The 19,698-nt window shown below is 40.5% G+C and overlaps 1 protein-coding gene, 1 long non-coding RNA gene and 1 pseudogene across 2 annotated transcripts in view; 1 reads left to right on the plus strand and 2 right to left on the minus strand.

Annotated features, from left to right (window-relative positions):
• Positions 1-19,698, plus strand: part of CABYR (calcium binding tyrosine phosphorylation regulated) — a 29,505-nt gene that overhangs the window by 3,066 nt on the left and 6,741 nt on the right. The window contains exons 2-3 of the mRNA XM_072034613.1: positions 19,074-19,155; positions 19,518-19,632. The gene's annotated coding sequence lies outside the window, so the exon portion shown is untranslated. The remainder of the gene's footprint in view (positions 1-19,073; positions 19,156-19,517; positions 19,633-19,698) is intronic.
• On the minus strand, positions 4,239-5,235 carry LOC119716042 (neuropeptides B/W receptor type 1-like; annotated as a pseudogene).
• On the minus strand, positions 12,286-19,695 carry LOC119715725 (uncharacterized). The gene is made up of 2 exons (XR_011807509.1): positions 19,540-19,695; positions 12,286-12,637 (listed from the first exon to the last, which is right to left on the minus strand). It is a non-coding gene; the product is annotated as an uncharacterized lncRNA (long non-coding RNA).

Genomic DNA, 19,698 nt, shown 5'->3' on the forward strand with positions numbered 1-19,698 from the left:
ATGCTCTGGGACAAATAATCAGAGAGAATCGATCACTAAAATGCATAGGCACAGAATTTATTGGATGGAAAATGTAGAGATGGCAGAGCAGATGTATGTTTTGAGAGCTGCTTTGGCCATCCATTGATGCAGTGCATCTGGATATGAAAAATAGCATAGTGTGGTGTATCCCTTCCCTTATGCCAGCTTTCAGGGGAAAAAATGATGCAAATCTCCACATGGAGGGGAAAAAAAAAAAAACTTTCCTGACCTGAGTGAGAAACCTGCAGAAATCCTCTGGTGTCAGGGCAGTGTGTTGGAGAAGCCCAAAAGAGCTCAGGAAATGCTGGCTACCACTAATTGCTATAGGTTTGGGGTAGTCAGCTGAGAAATTTGTTAAAGCCTTTTTGCACCTTTGTGATTGCTTGTGGACAACAGTCAGTACCTCAGAAACACTATTGGTTTAATCCTTAATCAAAAGGTGCTCACAAGACAAGTACAGTCAGAAGGAGCTGGCTGAGTGTCTGCAGATCAGGTCCCTACCCATGAATGGTGCACGTGGGTTTGGTGATGGGGCTGTTGGCAGAGCCCCATGTGTCAGACCCAGTGCTGCAGGTTTGCCATCCTTTGTGCTTCTGCTGTATTAGAGGCTCAGCCCCTTCTGGGTCCCTGATCCAAGCAGAGCAAATTTTATATTGGCTGTACTCTTTCTCTGCTTTTTCTCATGAAAGTCTGTATTGATTTCCTGCAGTATCCACAGCAGGTCACGCAGAAAACTTGTGCTGTGATTGTGATAAATTGATTTATTTTTTAGCTTACTCATTTTCATTAATACATCTTTACAGCAACTATAGTGTCTCAAGATGTGATGCCACTGAATGTCCTTATAGCTTGTTAAACATAGGCTGAACAGGAGGATAAATCCCTCCTCTAGAAAGGAAGTATAGAGGTTTACAGGAGTGCAAGTTTTGCTGAGATATTATCCTCTACTGCTTCTGAGGGAGTCAAAGTTTCTCTTTTAAAGAGCACCAAGTTGCCCTTGCTGACCAGCAGAGATGAAGATCTAACCTCTCCCTATCTTGCTAGGTTTGGTCATGTTTGTACCAAGAATGTTGTTTACTATACTAAAAGGTGGAACAAGAGAAGAAAAATATGTATTGTTTGTTTTAATGCTGAAGTTTCTCCAGGCAGAGAAGGCCTTACTGAGCTTTCAGCACTTTCCATGCTGTTCAGTCTCACCTTTCTCTTATTAGTAGCTGTCAAACTGCAGTACCTGAAGCAGGGTAAGGACAGGGTCCAGTCCCACCTTGCAGACATGTCATGTACACTGAAGACAGCCCAGCCAAGTGTGGGGAAGTCCTGCCCCACGGGAATTTGAGCTGAGCACCCTCATCACAGCTGGGCTGTTGTTGAGTCTCAGCCATCTCTGCAATTAGATGCTGTGGGAAAACTCTGGGCATTTGGGCAAACATTGAAGTCTTCTTCATATAGTCATCCCACTATGAAGAACAGGTATGGTGGGACTTCAGAATGAGAAGGAAGATATGGAAGGGTAGTGTTTAACATAGGTGGTGATGTTTGCATTTTTGTGTTTCAGATGTAAAAAGACAAGCAGTACAAGACAATGTGAAATAACAGAAATTCAGTAAAATATGGCACTTGCCATATTTCCCCAATGGGCAACAGGAATTGAAGACAAAGAGAATTTTCTTTTACAGCATGCCTTTCCTCATACTTAGTATATTATCTTTCTTTAAAGAAACATTGATGTAGTGTAAAAGTTGTTTTATTTTTTTTAAATCTTGAAATGGATTATATTGCTCAGGAACACAATATTTTGAGATTCAAAACTAGATAAAAATGAAATACAAATCAGATTGCCCTTATAACCTACGGTTATCATCAATTGAGCATCTCAGAGATACATCTGGTATATAGCTAGAGACCAGGTTTTGCAGAAGTACTCTATAGAACTACTCAAATGTCAGTAACATTTCTACGATAAAGACAAGTCCCAGTAGGTGATAAGACAAATGTACCTGTGTAGCAGCATCAGTATCAGGAGCAATGCTCAAATCTGTGCTACTATTCAAGGTGATTGTTTATGTTTGTTTTTTAAAAAAAAAAAAGTATTTGACTTTCATTCTTGATATCCAGGGAAGGATACCAATGAAAACACAGTAATCTTGAAAAAAATCTCTTGTCCTGAAACTAAATGCTGTTTAGTTTCAGAACTGTATGCAGAGTTTACAGAAGTAATGTTGCACATCTGATGACTTAAAGATACAGGAGAGGTGATGTGTGTATTGACTAGCAGCCTAAATGGGGACCTACCTTGCAACTTGGCCTGTGCAGAGTAAAATGCCAGAAAGTGCATCAGACAGGAAAGTGAAACCTTTCTGCACAGCAAGTGACTGACCAAAGAGAAACATCAGTACAATGTAAAAGCTTAGCTGAAACAACAGGCAGCTGGTGGGAAAAGCTAATTATTTTTTCTTTCAAGAAGCAAGATGAAGTGAGGGACACTAGTTCCTGCGGCATGCTTTTGTACATGTGTAGAAATGAGTCCTCAGTGCTTTTTGGACTTGCTCTTCCAAAGGACAGCTTCTGTGACTGATGCAAGTCAGTCACATGCTACCCACTGACTTTAGTGAAGCAGAATTAGACATCATTGTCCTGCAAAGTAATCCTTCCATTTCCACTACAGCTGGAATGGGTGTTGAAATTGGCACCGGCTGCCTCACAGAACATTAGTGACTCACACAGAAATAATTTAACCATTAACACTGCTACATGATGTTATAATGTATTGGGGTTTGTATAACTGCAAATCTGCTGTATTGCTGCGATCTACAAGTAAAATTCTTATTTGGGTTCTCTTTGGAAAGATATGGTGAAAGATGCTCTCCATGTGTCGATAGCAGAGCATTAGATTGCAGCAGTGGGAAGGGAACTAGTACAAGGACTTTCAGGAAGAATCTGCAAATCTGAGCATGTGACACATGAATCCTTATGCACCTCCTGAAACCCATATTCCCTTCCTGTGTAAGTGGAAATGCTGTTCTTTAACTGCATTTCCCTACATCTCTGTACTCAGTGGAGGGGCAAATACATAACAAAATGTTACCCTGCTACAGCAAAGAACAAGAAAGACCACCAAGATGATAAATACTAAGATTGCAAGCATTTTTACAGCATTCCAGTTTGTTTTCCTTGGAGGGCTAACAGAGGACAAAAGAGGAAAAAGCCTTCCCATGCTATGTGTGGACATGTGAATGTGAGTGAAATTCTCACTGATTCTCTCTCCTCTCCTCCCTCCCCCTTCCAGTTAGAAATAACTTAAAAGCTGCACATAGTGTTTATCATTTGTATGGAATAAGTCTTCCCTACATTTCAGCAGGTCCCTTTCAAACTCCTAGAGGCTATCTCATATCAAAAATAACTTTTGATTCTGTTTTCTGGGGGGGGGAGAGGAAGTGTGCCAGAAGGAGACTACTCTATTATACTTCATATGTTTATAGGCAAACACCAATTCTGGTGCAAAGAAACTTAACATTTTACAAGTTATAGACACAAACTACGCATTTTAGCTTTCCAAACCAAAATGTGCTAACCCCCCTGGTATTTTATTCACCAGTGAGGTACTGGTCTTCCTTTAAGCCAAGCTGAGTCCTTCTTGCCTGTTCTCAGGGATTTTGACTACTTTTGAATAGTCTATGACACAAAATGAGCTCAACGCCTTGGTTTGCTCCTTACCTGGTGCCTTGGTATATTGCCTATCATTTCGATCTGTGTTTTTTTCAATATTGTTAAGTTTGTGACACTTTTGGCAAGCAGTTTCTAAGGATATGAAGGAGGTTGAGGAATCATTAAGCATGAGACCCAACAACACACCTTTATTTGGCTTTACAAATTTCCATTAACAGAGACAATCACGTGGTATGAGCTCACCAAGCAGTACCCTGTTAAATGGAAAAGGGATCTGCTGCAGATCTGTGAGCTACAGCCCTAGGACATAAAGCACGTTAGAGAGAAGGACGAAAAAGCATTAGTGAAAGAGATGGAGAGCAATGCTGAGGCAATGGGCAAGGAGAGTTAAGAATGACCCATCTGTCCCCAGTTTGTGTTTGAGTAGTGAGACAACCTGAGGCACTGTGGACCATCACACAGTAGACGGAGCAAAAGCAGCCTCTGAGCTCCTGAGTCACCCAGGAGGAGCAGATGACAGTGCAAGGACGTGAGAGGGAACGGTGTTGGCTCTATGAGGTGGTTCTGCAGTCCATCAGTTTGCGAAAGCTCCTCTAGAAACTGTCATCTAGAAAGGCATACAGGAAGGGGTTCAAGCTGCTGTTAGTATAACTCAAGCTAGCGATGAAGTAGGAAATCCCAATGATCAGAGGAGTTTGTGGGATGTCTATGGTGAGGGCCACCACTGTGCTAAGGTGATAGGGTGTCCAGCAGAACAGGCACACAGCCAGGGTGACAGCCACCATCAGTGTCACTTTCTTTTTGGCTTTGTCCAGGGCTTTGGCATTGCTGTGGAGACGCACTCATCTCAATCTGCACAACATGATGGTGTAGAGGATGCAGATGGTGGATACTGGGATAGCAAAGCCTAAGATAAGGGTGTAGATCTGACTGCCTTTCCACCACATGCTCTCAGGGTGGGGGGAACATAAAGACACACTGGGAGCGCCCCTGCTCCTTGTGTATCTTAGCAAATACAATGAAGGGCAGGATGATAACTGTGACGAAGGACCAGATGCAGAGGCTCACGATCTTGACCGCTTGGTAGGTGCGGTAAGACATCTTCCTGGGCTTGGTGGTGGCTACCACAACAAGGTAATGGTCAAGGCTCATGATGGTAAGGAAGTAGATGCTGGAGAAGTTGTTGTACTGGTCTATTGAGATGATGAGCTTGCACATGAACTCTCCAAAGGGCCACTGCAGGAGCAAGTAGTCAACAATGTTGATGGGCAGCACTAAGGTAAAGAGCTTGTCAGCAATGGCTAAGTTGAGGATAAAGATGTTGGTGACTGTCTTTATCTTTGGGGCTTTGAGGATTACATAGATGACAGCAGTGTTACCTGTCAGCCCCACAGCACAGGTGATGGAGTAGATGACAGGCACCGTGATGTAGAAGCTGGAGCTCAGCAGGGGAGGGGGCATGTTCAGCCCCTCATCCCCTCTCCCTGTGCAGTCTTTGTGCCCAGGCGCACATGAGGAATTGAGCTCTGGAAGTGAGGAGTTTTCCATGGCCACAGCGGAGGGGCCAGGCCCACTGGTGGTGAAGAAGACTTGGAAGAGGGGGGAAAGGCATGGATTCTGGTTATTCTCAAGTTTGTCTCCTCCAGAGCATCCAACCACCAATGTCCTCCTTTCAGCTGCCATGTGCCTGCTGCCAGTGGGGCCCTGCTGGGAGCAGCAAGATATCACCACAGGCTCAGCTGAGGCTCCTATGGTCCCCTCACAGCAGGAATGGTCCCCACCAGCTGCTCTTGCCCACCACCAGTGCTGGTGGGATCCATTGGGGGGGACAGAAGTGGAGATGGGAGCAGGGGGAGAGGGAATAGCTCAGAGCCCCACACTCCCCTAAGGTGACCGCTCAACTAACTCCACGTGGGGACTCCCCAGCCCCACCATGTCCCTTACCAAGCTCATGGCAGCTCACCAAGCCTTGAGCCTGAGGCAGGGTCCAGTGCCTTTAGGATGCTTGGGGATGAGAGAGGGAAGAAGAACTGCATCCGAGCTGCAGACAGCATCTGCTTGGTACACTGGGTCTGGGAGCATGGCATCCACCACCAGGTCCCCAGGGGGGTCTGTGGAGATGTGTGGGGGCAACACGTAGCTGTCAGGTGGCATGGCACATAGCACCCCGAAACACACCGCCAAGCCAAAGCAAGGTGCGGCAACAGGAGTTATACCTCTGCACTTCCCCTCCTTCACCCTGGGATAATGACAGACCTGAATATAATCCCATGGGAGGCAGTCTTTTGTAGAGGGTAATTCCTAGCTCCTAATTTACTTTTTTTTTTAAAAAAAAAAAGCATGTGGAGACTATCTGGCTTCAGTTTTATTGGTTTTGCTTCAAATCCATGGGCTTGTAGTACATTTGATAACATTTTGTGTCTCTTAAATCAGAAGTGAAAACAATGTTTTTCATAGTGTTATCAGCACTACTGGCTACAGATATTAAGCTGTTAATAATGTAATGCATGCTTCCTTTTGCAAGTAATCTGGCAAAACTCTTCAATACCTCTGAGTTCACACCACAGAGTGAGAGAGAAACTCAGTTCTTTGCTCTGACTGTCCCACATCCTGCTGCATAATTACCTATGTTACCAGGATTTCACCAATACAAAAATTCAAGCAAAGGAATTAATTAGTAAATGTATTAAAAAGTAACCAGAGAAAATTATTTTTTCTTCGTTGTGGTTATGTCTGTCTGTCTTTTTTAATTATATATTACTGGTAGCTACAAAATATAGCAAATGATACTTCATGGTACATCAATGAAGGATCTGTGATTCTTGGCTTCCTTTACATTTGCGAAGAAAAGGTGTTCCCACCCTTATGTGCTCCCATAAGAATGATGTAAAAACTATGTTGCAGATTAACCATGGTGTTTGGATCCCTTTTCTGCATACTTTATTTTTCTGGCTTGTGAAAGTATAAACTCACCTTTACTACGAAGTTTCCTAAAAGCTAGCACCTGAGTCAGATTTTGCCAGCTCAAAGACATAGGCACAGTTGTGTAAAGTGTATATAGCTTCGAAAACTTTACATAATAATTGCATTATTAGTGTTGGATGTGGTCAAAACTCCAGTTGAACATCTTTTTTTAGTCCTTAACTTCCGGTGATATAGTGTGGATCATGCCACATGCCCTTTCTTTCCTTTTTTATCTACCTAAATAATCCCAATTGCAAAATGCAAATTTAATCACGGGTAAACTGATTCACTTATTTTTCACTATTCACACACTTCTCTGGAGAAGCTTCTTGACCCTCCTGTGTTATTTCAGAACTGTTTTGTTTTGTTTTTCTTCAGAAATACTGCTGAAATAGCAATTCTTACTGAAGTCTACTAAAACTTTTCTTAATAGTTCAGCTCTGTTTTAAGATCAGCCATAGCAGAGTTCAAACAAAACAGAACACAAATGCTGAGTAACATCATAATAGCACCAACACAGGGTCTATGATACACTTTTTGGTACTCTAGACAGGCAGAAATTTTTCTTTGTAGAAATGTTTTTGGAGGATGTCAGCCATGGTGTGTGCTTATTGCAGTGTGTGCTTATAAAAGGTAGCCTAAGTAAATAAAATCTGTGTCTCTACTTATGGTGACTGGAGGAGACCCTTGATGACTACAGGAGACATGTCATAATCTCCTGCAGAAAAAGGAAGGGAGACAGTCCAGGGAACTACAGACTGGTCAGTCTCACCTCAGGCCCTGGAAGGATTACTGAGAAAATCCTCCTGAAAGACATTTCCAGAAATATGAAGAATAAGAGTATTTCAGAGCAACCAGCTCAAATCACGCCTGACCAGCCTGGTTGCCTTCTGTGTTTCTGTCATGAGATGACTGATTCCATGGATGAGAATAGTAGGTGTTGTTTACTCACCTAATTTTAGCACAGCCTGTGGCAGTCTCCCATGGACACAGTGGATAGGTGGGTTCAAACAGTAGCAGTCAGGAATTCAACATGTTATTGGTGGTCAGTTATTAGTAACAAAGTCCATTGGAGTGCCATAGTGAGGAGGCTGGAGCATGTTACAGAGGAGGGGATATTGAGAGAACTGGATTTGGGAGTGTAGTGGAGTCACTGTCCCTGGGGGCGTTTAAGCTAAGCTTAGGGACATGGTTTAGTGGGTAATACTAGTGGTTGGGGGATGGTTGGACCAGATGATCCAGAGTCTTCTGAGGGGAGACCTGAGGGGAGCTGCCGCCCACCCGTGGGGGCCCCGTGCTGGAGCAGTTTGCTCCTGGGGGATGGACCCCGTGATACAGAGCCGTGTGGGAACAGTGCTTGAAGAGCTGCTGCCTGTGGGCAGCCCCCGCAGGCTCAGTTTTTATGAGACCTGTTCTATAATAGAATTCTTATGGTGACTGATACAGTCTCAGTGTTTTTCTCTTGTATAACTGTTTCCATGTTGTTGAAATAATTTCAAGAGTTAAATATGTGTGAAGGAAATCTTTAAGAATTAAATAGAGAAAAAAAAAGTTCATTTTACATTTTATGTATTTTTTTTAAAGAGAAACCCAACAATTAATTATATTTTAACATTCTTTGACTTGGACTGATGGAGTACAGTGATTAAGTAGCAATGCATAAAAATATATTTGATTTCCTGGGAAACATACTGCAAATTTTTGTCTATCCCACACCTAAAATCTTTCAAGGTTATTTCTGTATTTACTAGCAATGTTTGTTATATATTTTGACAACTAAAAAAGAGAACATAACTGTCTCAGACTTTATCAGTGTGCTGGGTCTTGTCACTTCGCTTATTAGTCTAAATAAACAAATGAAACATAAATGGAATACAAAAGAAGAGGAAGAAAAAAAAGAAAGCAAAGCTAACCAGCATTGAAGCTGTTGTAGAGATGCATATTATTACATTTTACAGGGAGTAGCAGTTTTAAGAATCAAAATATGTACTAGACTTTTTATTTATTTTTTTCCTGTAAGAGGACCATTGATAGTATAGTACAGTGTTAATTTAATATAGATTTAAAATTTCTCTTTTATATTGGCAAATAATATGGGAGTTTTGCAAATGATTGAGACCAACTCAGAAAACCAATATTCATTTAGAAAATGGAACCACCTTCTGTCTTTACTTTAGGAGTTCATCAGTTTGTGAGTTGTATTAATATAACTGCATGATACAGGCAGGCATGCCAAACATTTATGCTCCTGCTTATTAAGGGCTTTCTTCACTTCAAAATTAATTGAAATTGTAAAAATTTACTGTTTATGCATTGGTCTTATTCACAAGTATTTCAGTGTTTCTTTTGTTAGTAAATAACCATGTGGACCAACTATGACATAAAGAATAATTAGTGTGTACATTTATTATGCATTAGAACTGAACAGTCTAAAGGATTACAACATATAAATTTTTGTAATAAATTATCTTCACAAATTAATCTTCATTCTATTTTAGAATACCATCTCCGTACACATAACCATGCTATCTCAGTCTGTACGCATGTACAGAATTTTGACTGATATGAGACAGGAAAAGAGGTCATACAGATTTAGATAAAAGGGTGGTCTTGAGTGGGGGAAAAATCTGAACTATTGTTGATTCATGGAAACATTGCTAGTTGTTTGTTTATGTTATTCTGTGGGAGAGAAGCTGCATTGACAGGGTGTTTTTGAATGTTGCACTGACAAGGAGAGCTGCTGTCAGACACTGTTTATGATTCAGACAGGAGCTATCTGCTAGTCAGATACTTATTCTTATTTCTACTTCATTCATTTGTTAATCCAGACAGTTAATTTGAAGTTTTTTTTCTTTATTATCCCCTGTAATTTGATGTCCACTGGCCACATAAAGAATTTTCTGTGTAACAAAGGTGAGAGTTGAAGATAGCTAGTGGAAGATAATTTTATCCTAACTTTTCTGCCTTTTATGAGTATAGCTATCTCTAATACAAGCTCTTTCTAAGAAACTGTTATTTTGAGGAAACTGTTTTGGTTGCTCTTGGTTTAGCAATTAGCCTAGGGAAGTGGGTTATTTGCACCAATCAGTACTGGAGAGTCAATTGTGAAGACAGAAAAAGCAGGTTAAAGCCATTCTCTCTTTATTCATATTCTCTGCTTTAAAATAAAGAAGCACTTTACAATCTCCAAACAAGGACTCATGAATTCAGGTAAGTTACCTTCCCTGTTTAAGGTGACTCGCAGATGAGGGAGTGTTGCATAAGCTTAATGGTATGAGCTAGTATATACTAGCTAGTATATATATATACTATGGACTCTCAGATTAGTCCACTTAAATATATTCTTCTGTGCTCTGATATGTGGTTAAAGGTAAGCTCAAAGAGAGGTTGTAGTAGTTTTAGTACTAGTAGCTTTAGCTAGCAGTACAAGCTTGCTCCTTGCTTGATACGTTGCAAAGATACATCACAAACTTGTCTTCAGTTTTGAAAACTGTAGTTTTTAAGGGCTGAGATCTGCCAACCATTTATGACCTCCAAGAATGTTTCTTGCTCTGTAACAGGCATGTTTCTGTCAGAGTTGCATCATCTGGAAGTACAGTACAACTTATTGTGTGTAAGTTTTTTCATAATGCTTGTGCTATGGTGTCTACACCCAGCCCCTTCCTTTTTGCAGTATCATTGCCTGGGTCAGCTGTGAAGCTGTCTCTCCCCAGAAAGGTCCCCTAACTCTAGCAACAACTCTGTTCTGTGGAAAATGTCTTTCTTTCTGACTCTTCCTCTGTATGTACCAAGGTACCCAAAGTACTTCAGTGACATTGTTTGATCCCCTACTTGGTGATTTGGAAGTTGAGAGTAAAGAGCCTCATAATGTTTTGCTTTTGGAAACTTTTTTTTCTTTATCCTAAAGAGTAATGAAAAGGATTAAAATTGTAGCCATGGTGATGAGATGGTGTTACAAGCTTGTGAATAAGCAGCTACTTGGTCAGTGTCAAATGGAGTGTTCCACTGAGAGAGACTACAAAAACCTTCTTATTGCTGCATTACTCATAACTATTAAAACCACTAGGCCAAGTTTATGTTCTAGTATACTTTTAAGTGATATTTCTTAATTTGGAGAAACTGATTCATAAATGCAATTTGCTCATTGCCCATTCAACACTGGTATCCACCTTTTACTTGGATACTGTTATGCTTCACATCTGCCTGATGAAAGAAGCAATGGATTAAATAACTTTACTGGGATTTAAATGAGGGAAAGTGAAGGGGAGTCCCTATTCTTGCTCAGTAGTGTGACTAACAGAGTAAATCTTGAAAATGAAATACCCATCCCTTGACTAAATCTCACTCTTCACTAAAGAGCTTTTAATGTCTGGGACTCCAAATATCTCTACAAAACTACTACAGAAAATCAAAACTTTTCATTGGCTTGAATATTTTTCCATTCAAAGAAATACTCTTATCTCAGGACAGTGTTTTGAGTCAAATATTTTAACCAGCACAAACTAAGAATAGGGGCCACCAAGTTATCTCCCCTTTCTGGAAGGTTAGAGGGAAAAAAAAACTAATTAACTGCATGAAGACTTTATATAGTGCTACCCCCCATCACTTTTCTCCCTGAAAATACAGACATGCTATCTTTTGTGGAGTCTGTTGCCCAGTCTGCAGCCATAAATACCCAGGACCTTGCATTTCCCTTAAGCTGTGAAAGTGTGGGAACCCTTCATTTCAGTAGAACTGTGCTGAAGAACACCATGGCTCTACATCTGCCTTGTTTTGAAACCTGCCTGTTGCCAGATCAAGAGAAGAGAAATGCATGTTTGCAAAAGGTGTGTATTAAAGAAAAAAAAAAGGTAAAACTTCTCACTTTTAACATGTGTATTTCTTCTGGTTTTTTTTTGTTTTTCTTTTTTTTTTCCACACAGAACTTACGTTCTAAATGTGAGAGTAACTCATCGCTTGTTTCACAACCATAAGCATACAACCTTTACAAGACACCTTCCTGTATCATGTCTGTCCTGTCATGCAAAGGGAGTGCAAATAAAACAGATAATGACAGCAGCATCAGTCTTTACAAGAAAAGTGTACAAAAATGAATAGAATGTACCCTGCCACCTTGTAAACTTGCTAGAAGCAGGATGATGTGATTGACTACTTCTGGTGTTGTGCACAAGGAGGCTCTGAGGTAGAGCAATTTGTACACATCACTTTATGGAGCATGCAGCTGTGTTTCTGAGAACTTTGTTGTGCAACTGTGTGACTCCTTTTCTGATGATATAGCTGGTAAAGCCCCCCGGCCTCTGAATGCTTCTACTTAGCCACTGAGAGAACCAAAGTTTTTTGTTGGGGCCTTATTTAGGCAATAGATAAATTAATAATTATAAACACAGAACAAAGAAAAAATTCCTTTGCCTAATTTTAGATATTGATGATCTTTAAATTTGTTTGCTTTTACAGCAGTGTCTGTTATGGAGAGAACTAGTTGGGCTGCTGTTCCTGAGCTTGCCCACAGACCTGAGACCTCAGTCTCAATCTGCAATTCTAAATTAAATGTATCTATAGAAAAACACTCCTCTTCTTGTTTAAATGCAAACCTGTAGTGGAGAAAAATACCATATTAATAATAATTCAGAAATATTTTCAATATAATGTTTTTACTTTTTTTTTTTGCATGGATCTGTATACAGTCAGATGCCCTTCTCTTTGTGCCTTCCTCCGCACATAAAATCTGAATTTTCTTCATGTGCTCCAGAAACTGCATTTATATTCTTTTTGCATCTGTCTGCTTCCTTCTCAAGGTAGCAAGTGTCCTTGTGTTTGTACTTGGACTTCTCTTCAAGCTGAGGTCTCAGGGAAAAGTAGAAGTCAAGTCATTGACTGGAGGAAGGAAAGGGGAATTAATCCTGGCTAGGTGTTGTGATATCTGGGGCATTTCAAAATAAATAAATCCCAGTCTGACTGTTTGGGCCTGATGATGAGTAGAAGCTTCCTGCAGAAAAACAAATTGAAATCAAACTTGGGGAGCTGGGCAGAATAGCAAATACCATGTACTGGATATAATGATGAAGCCACACGATATGTGGCTTTCTCTTTTCATTACAATGATTGTCGGACCCAAGTTATTAGGCTGGAAGAAACAAGTTTTCCTGCTGAGCCCTTCATACTCTTCCCTTCCCTCCAGTTTTTTATTTCTTACCCCTCATTGAAGTATTTAAATGAAATATGCCCAAGATTTTTAAGTCTGTGAATCATCAACATCTGGCACTTGGTGAAGAAAATCGTTTTGTTCCCTCTCCAGAGGCAAAGCCAATCATCTGTTCTGGGGCCTGGCCAGCTCTAGCCTTGGGGCTGCTGCTTAGCCTTCATCTCACATAGCCACGATGTGTTTGTCACCATGTTCAGGCTACTAAAAACATGCCTAGCATGAGGAGCACTGTCAGCAAACATATGCTGTTCAAATTGTAACAAAGCAAGAAGAACATGCTTGTGTACTTGTAGGCTAAGGCACTGCTTATTTTCCAACAGAAGAGAAAATTCTCTCCCCCCCCCCTTTTTTTTTTTTTAAATCAAGAAACCCAACCTCAGAGCTGCTGAAAAAAATCCAGGGATTTATTCTGTGGAAAATAAATGTATAGGTAGACAGGAATGGAAAAGACTAGGAGCAAACAGGACTAAGAAGATAAATTATCACATTAAGTCTGACTTTCAGTGAGTGGACCTTGAAAGGACACCTACTAAAAGGTCTTTTACAAGGTGAAATAAATGAAGATGGAGAAGATGGAAGATGCAACTTCTGCAAAAGTAAAATGAGAACATAAACAAGGAGGGAAACCATGCTGCTTTTCTATATACATATATATATATATATACACACACACACATTTCCTGTTATTTACTGCCTAGATTCTGGTTCCTGGAAGATTTCTTATCTTTGTCTTTATGCAAGCTGAATTACAAAGACTTACTGCTACTTTACATGGAAAACAAAAATTCTTAACACTTCATGCTAACTTTGAGTTCAGTGCAGCACAAATAACAAGCACAAGCCCCAGTGTTTCACACTTTGCTTCTGCATAAGCAGCTTATGGCCTGTTTCCAAGAGCATTTCTGAAGTTATGGGATTACCTCTTTTGTGGTTGAAATGCCAATGATTCCTTGCCAATGGAAATTTTTCAGTGCTTCTTGACTTCAATTGCTTCTGTTGTCTGCCTGTGGCTATCTGCCTCCAGCCAGGTAGATATAAGCTTAATTTCTGTAGCAAGCCACTCCATAGCTAGGTCCAGGTTACTTTTCACCATTTTGATCAACTCTAGGTCTATGCTAAAGACAGAAGCTGACTGTTCCTCCTCAGTTGAGCACATATTCAAGAGCACTTTCATTCCTAGCTGCTGGAGCCTAGACAAGTGCAACCTTTTTTACATGGTCTTTAGGCATAGTCTGTATAGTATACATTATTTTCAATATGCCCTTGTTCTCATCACAGGTGCACATAGAGCAGTATGGTTGGTGATGGACTTACATGCCTAAACTGCCAGCTGCACTAATGTGGTCTAGCAGTACTTCTGTCCCCTGTGTCCCATGATGTAACCTGTCCTCAATTTTTGTTTCCTCTTTTGTTTGTTTAGAGATAATGAATGTAATGAAGACCACCTACTCAATTCAACTTTAAAGTTTTGTTTTTTTTTAGGAGGAAAGGATACAATTCTCAAGGCAGAGGGGCGAGGTTTTTGTTAATGTTATTTTAGCTTTCATAATTAAAGAGCCAAAATAGTAGATTTGGAGCATTAGTGCTTTCTCAGAGGACCTGCCTCAGTATCCCAAGAGATAAATCAGTCAACCTAGGCAGTACAGCAACGAGTCTGGCAACCTGTATGTTGCTCTCTCTACAGGTAGCACTTTCTACAGGATGAGGAAAGAGAGTTCAAGCACTTCCTGGTATAACCATGGTGGCCCTAACACGGAGGGTGCTTTACAAAAGAGCCTTTTTTCTTTTATTTTTTTCCCCTGAGAAACTCTTAACACCTTCAACTCAATCTGGATACCACCAGGCAGCCAGGAATTCTCCTGGAATGAATAGCTCACTACTGACAAGCACAGAATTACTTTAAACTTGTTCCCAGGACCTGTGATACTGCCGGGCAGTATAAAGAAGCAAAAAAGCCAAGCTCCTGGCCAAGATTTTGAAAAATGGATTCAGAATTAACTGTTCAGACTTTGGCAGAATGAAGCATCATCTTTTTCTGCCTCGTTTTGAATACTGCCTACTGGTTCGCTAATTTGTTTTGGCAGGCCAAATAGTTCCACCAGTAACCTCTTTTTTTTTCCTCAGTGTGAATGTTCCCCAACACGTCCATGTACATGTCCATGTGCATCAACCATTTTTCTCAATCAATTCCCTGGCATGGCTCACGACTGATCAGGGAACATTTCTGGTGGCAGTGCTCCTCATACCACCATGATTTAGAGGCATGATTTAACATTAGAGGTACAGACTAACTGTTCATGCCTACTGCCCTCAATGTCTAAAAAATAATTTTAAAATCCAGATGACAGATAATTTTCCTCACGCAGACAGATTTTACACACTGCCTATCTCAAAATAGGCATTTCATTTTAGTGCTTAGGTTGTAAAAAGTCAGACAGGTAGGAGTAGCATACCTGGTCAGAGGCCCTCACTTTCTTTTGAGCTATATTATGCCTAGAGACAGGGAGAGACACCATAGTGTTAAAAAGCCCCAGGCTGTAGTTCTGACTGGTGGAGAGCATATCCAGTGCAGGAGCCAAGAGCCTCCCATCATCTGCTGTTTCCTCCACAACATCACTGCTGCTGCTGTTCCATACCAGAAAAACAAAAACCAAAACTTTGCATGGAGCAAAGTTCTACCTTAATGTCCAGATAAAGCCAGGAAGGAAAATGAGGAATGTGTTCAATTTGGGTGCAGCTGGGGAATTACTTCTATAACAAATTAGCTTTTGAATGAGGAAAAAAGAGTTAATGGAGTTTTCTCTATTCTATTATCATGTATTTTTTTCCAGAGTCAAGATTTTCATTTCTCAAGGAATCTTCATAGAGAATTGCTATTTAATATGTCCACTGGAGCATCAAATGTACACATAGAAGCAGATGAAAATGTTTATTTTTTTACAGTTTTTGCTAGATTCACTATGAAAAGACATCTGTTCTATAAGAATTATCAGCTGCTACACATTTTCTATGTTTGAATTTGCCAGCTGCAGGATGAGCAAGCCAGTGAATAACCATTTTATTGTCTGTGTGTCCTCACTACACCTATAAATTGTAGCTCCTTAGGGAATGTGTGAAGGTGAGGAGACAAAATTGTGGTTTAGCTAATTTGCATGCAAAGAACTGACTAATGTCCATGGCTTTAGTAGGGCACGGATGACCAGGTGAAAATATTCTTAAGCATCAACAGCTGGGCAAGTACGCGATTTTTTTTTCATCTTTCAACAAAAGCAGATCCCCCTACATAATCTGGTAGTGATTAAGTACAACATAAACTCTTCTAAAGGACCCTGATAACAAATTAGCATATACTTGAGAAGCATAAAGTCATCAACAGCTGAAAAAATATTAATGAGCACTGAAGAGTAGTATGTCTCCACAAAAGAAGATATTAAAAAATGGAGTAATAGTTTGCTTTTTGGAGCTTAGTCCTACCAAACTGCATTAATTCAAAGCTCTTTGACAAACTTAATCTAAATCAATTTTTTTCTTTCTTGAGTATCCTTAAATTTGCCAGGCTTTAAAAATAAGTTCTAGGATGGATGTATACAATCCTTAGGCAAGGAGAATGAGGAAGTGGTCTTTCATACTTATGGGACTGCTGTCTAGTATTTAAACCTAACTGTTTTCCCATCTCTTGGTTTTGATGGAGTAATACTATAAAGCACAGCAAGCCAGGGTTTGAGAAGTAAAACCATAATGATATATTAATCTTTGCTTATAGTATAGTAACATTTCATTTGAGATGGGACTGTTAATGCTGTGATTTCTCTGGAGATGAATGACAACCCCTGTGGCAAGCCCGGAGACTGGGTCAGAGAAATGAACTGTAGCAGTGCAAGTTGCCCCTGTAGGTATAAAAAAGAGTTTCACCCTGTAGGTGAAAAAAATGGTTTAGAGAGTCAGATCGTTTAGAATGCAGAGAAACTCCTGCTAAGACTAAGCATGGAGAAGATGAGGCTGGGCCATCAGAGGAAGAGGAGGATGAAGATGTCACAAAAACAGCAGTAACAACCTGAACCCTATCCCAGCATGAGCTATGAGATATGTGAAAAGATTTTGGTCGCTGCATAGGTGAGCAGCTTGTCACCTGGCTGCTCCAGTGCTGGGACACCAGAGCCAATAGTCTGGAATTAGAGGGCAGGGAAGCCAGGCAGCTGGGATCCCTTGCTAGAGATGCAGGCATTGACAAAGCAATTGGAAATGGAGCACCAGGCTAGAGCCTCTGGAGGTGTCTCCTATCAGCTGTGAAGGAAAGGTCTCTCTTCAAGGAAGAACATGTGTGTCTACCAGGCAAGTGGACCATTATGGAGAAGGGAATCCAGTACCTGAGAGAATTAGCCATACGGGAGGTGATTTATGAGGACCCAGACAATGGACAAATATCCCCAGATCCAGATGAAGTCAAGTGTACACAACCCATGTGGCGGAAGTTTGTACAGAGTGCACCATCATCATATGCCAGCTCATTGGCAATAATAACCTGGAAAGATCATGAGGAACCCACAGTGGATGAATTGGCTAAACAAGCCCAGCAGTACAGAGAAAGTCTCTCCTCTTCCCTACAGGCCTGTGTCTTGGCTGTGGAGAAACTTTCTGAAGAGTTCCACCAACCTAAATAGAATTTATTTTCCTCCCCACCTGTACATAGCAGCGTCTCAGCTATTGGGGATAAGCGTCCTTCTGGACAAGGAAGACGATATGGTAGATACACAGCCCATGACACCCTGTGGTTTAACCTACGTGAGTGACCATCAAGAGAACATGAGAAAAGAGGATGGAAAATCTACCTCAAGACTAGAGGCACAGGTATGTGAGTTGCAAGGAAAAACAATCAGGAAAAAAGGGGTTCGATGAGAAACTTGCTGCTCCAACTTCCAGTGGGCAGTCCTCCGTCCCAGATCTGTCCCAAGGTGCAGAGAGGGAGAGAGACAGACTTAGCTGAGCAAAAAAGACATCCACCTCTTCAATAGCACAGAACCTATGTGCCTCTTTCACAGGGCTGCATACAGATAGGATGTAACCCATGGTAAATAAAAACTGCTTGCATCTGTTTATGTTGAAACATGGTCTCAAAATATTTCAAAAAGAATAAGCAACAAAGGAGACAGTATATTTATATAATATACACCTACCCATGTTTCATTCAATATGTTTAATGTATTGAAAAAAGGTAATTGTACTCCTGGGAACTTCGCCTATCCCCAGAGGTTTCACTTGTAGCAAAGGTCGTGAGCAAGGGAAGATGGAGTCTGAGAAGTGCAGACACCTCTAGCAAAAGCAGTATTTTGTAGCTTTGGTAGATAAAGCTATAAAGTGTTCTTGGAGATTTTTATGTATGCATGAAAACCTCACTTAGAATTCTACTAAGGTTTCTGGGAAGTATAAATACGCAGGTGGTGCATGTGAAATATGCAAGTCCTGTTCAACCTGTTTAGCTGAAAGAAATTGCAAGTTAAAAAAAAAAATATATATATATATATACACACATTTATATTTTGTAAACGGTCGTTAATGAAGAGTTAATAATTGAACTGTAGGGTGGGTTTTTTTGCTTGTTTGTTTGGTTTTTGTTTTTTTTTTGTTTGTTTGTTTGTTTTTTCTCAGAAAGAAGTGTTATGAGGGACCTTGACTCACTGAACTTCTGTCTGGTAACTAGTCTCTGTCTCATGTAAGATTTTAACCTTGTATGGAAGCTACTACTTCTGCAGATGGGGCAGAAGGCGGCAGGACAAGGTCATTATCTTCAGTTAAGGAGACTGCTCTTAGGCTGACAGGCCCTTCAGTTATGGGCCAAAGGGCGATGTGTTTTAACAAAGCAGCTGGTACAGTTCTCATCATGGATTTAGTCTAGGTGGCTTCCAAAACTGGCATTCAAGTTCCAGTGCAGTGGATTAGTTCCCAGAGAAATTTTTTTCCTATAAGCTCCTGTGTTGTGCTCTTCTTAAGTTTCAGACGTTGTTAGTGGCTGAAGCTTTCTAAATATTTACGGACAGTTACGCTTCTGTTCAGTGACCTCTAATTACTTTCTGTTTTATGATATCTGTATCTAAACAGCTTAAAAGCTTTTGATGTGCAGTTTCACAGGCCTAGAATTTTGAAAGTTTTCCAGAGAAGGATATTTATAAGGTGTCTTTTGATCTGCATTCATTGAGATGTTCACATGACATTCTGCATGCAGGTACGTTTAGTGTGCTTATGAAGTCCTCTTGCTTCCATATGCTCTCCATACTGAAATCTAGACTTCAGATTATTCTGACTCCGTAAGTAATACATTTAGTAGTCCTCACATGCATTCTCAAAGTATGTCCTATTCTGTCACATTATATTATACAAAAGCTATTCTTCCTAATTTTGTAAGTCTTAACATAATGATATTTAACTTTGATTTTATTTATATTTTTTTTTAACATCATGGCCTGTATTGTCACTCTCCAGAAGTGATGAGGTATTGTATGTGGGATTTTTCTTAGTGAGAAATTGTTTTCTAAGGATTCTTTTACGGAAGAAGCATTTCGTGGTGTTTAACATTAACATAGTTTTCAGTGAAAGAACTCGAAAGTGGTACAATACTCTGTTAATTTTGAATAAACTCTTATGAATATAGTGTTACTTATTACTAAAGGAAGACATTGTAGATCACCTACATACTTCAGCAGCAAGGACGCTTGAATCTTAGATCGCCTGTGCCCCTGGAAACCCCCGCAGGTTGTTGCAGCGTTGCAGATGCCCAGCAGCAGGTAGGTGGGTGATGATTACTTGTCATCGATGGAGAAGGATCGGAACTGACCGGCGTGGGGATCCAT

Source organism: Anas platyrhynchos, chromosome 2 (genome assembly GCF_047663525.1).
Source record: "Anas platyrhynchos isolate ZD024472 breed Pekin duck chromosome 2, IASCAAS_PekinDuck_T2T, whole genome shotgun sequence".
NCBI lineage: Eukaryota > Metazoa > Chordata > Aves > Anseriformes > Anatidae > Anas > Anas platyrhynchos.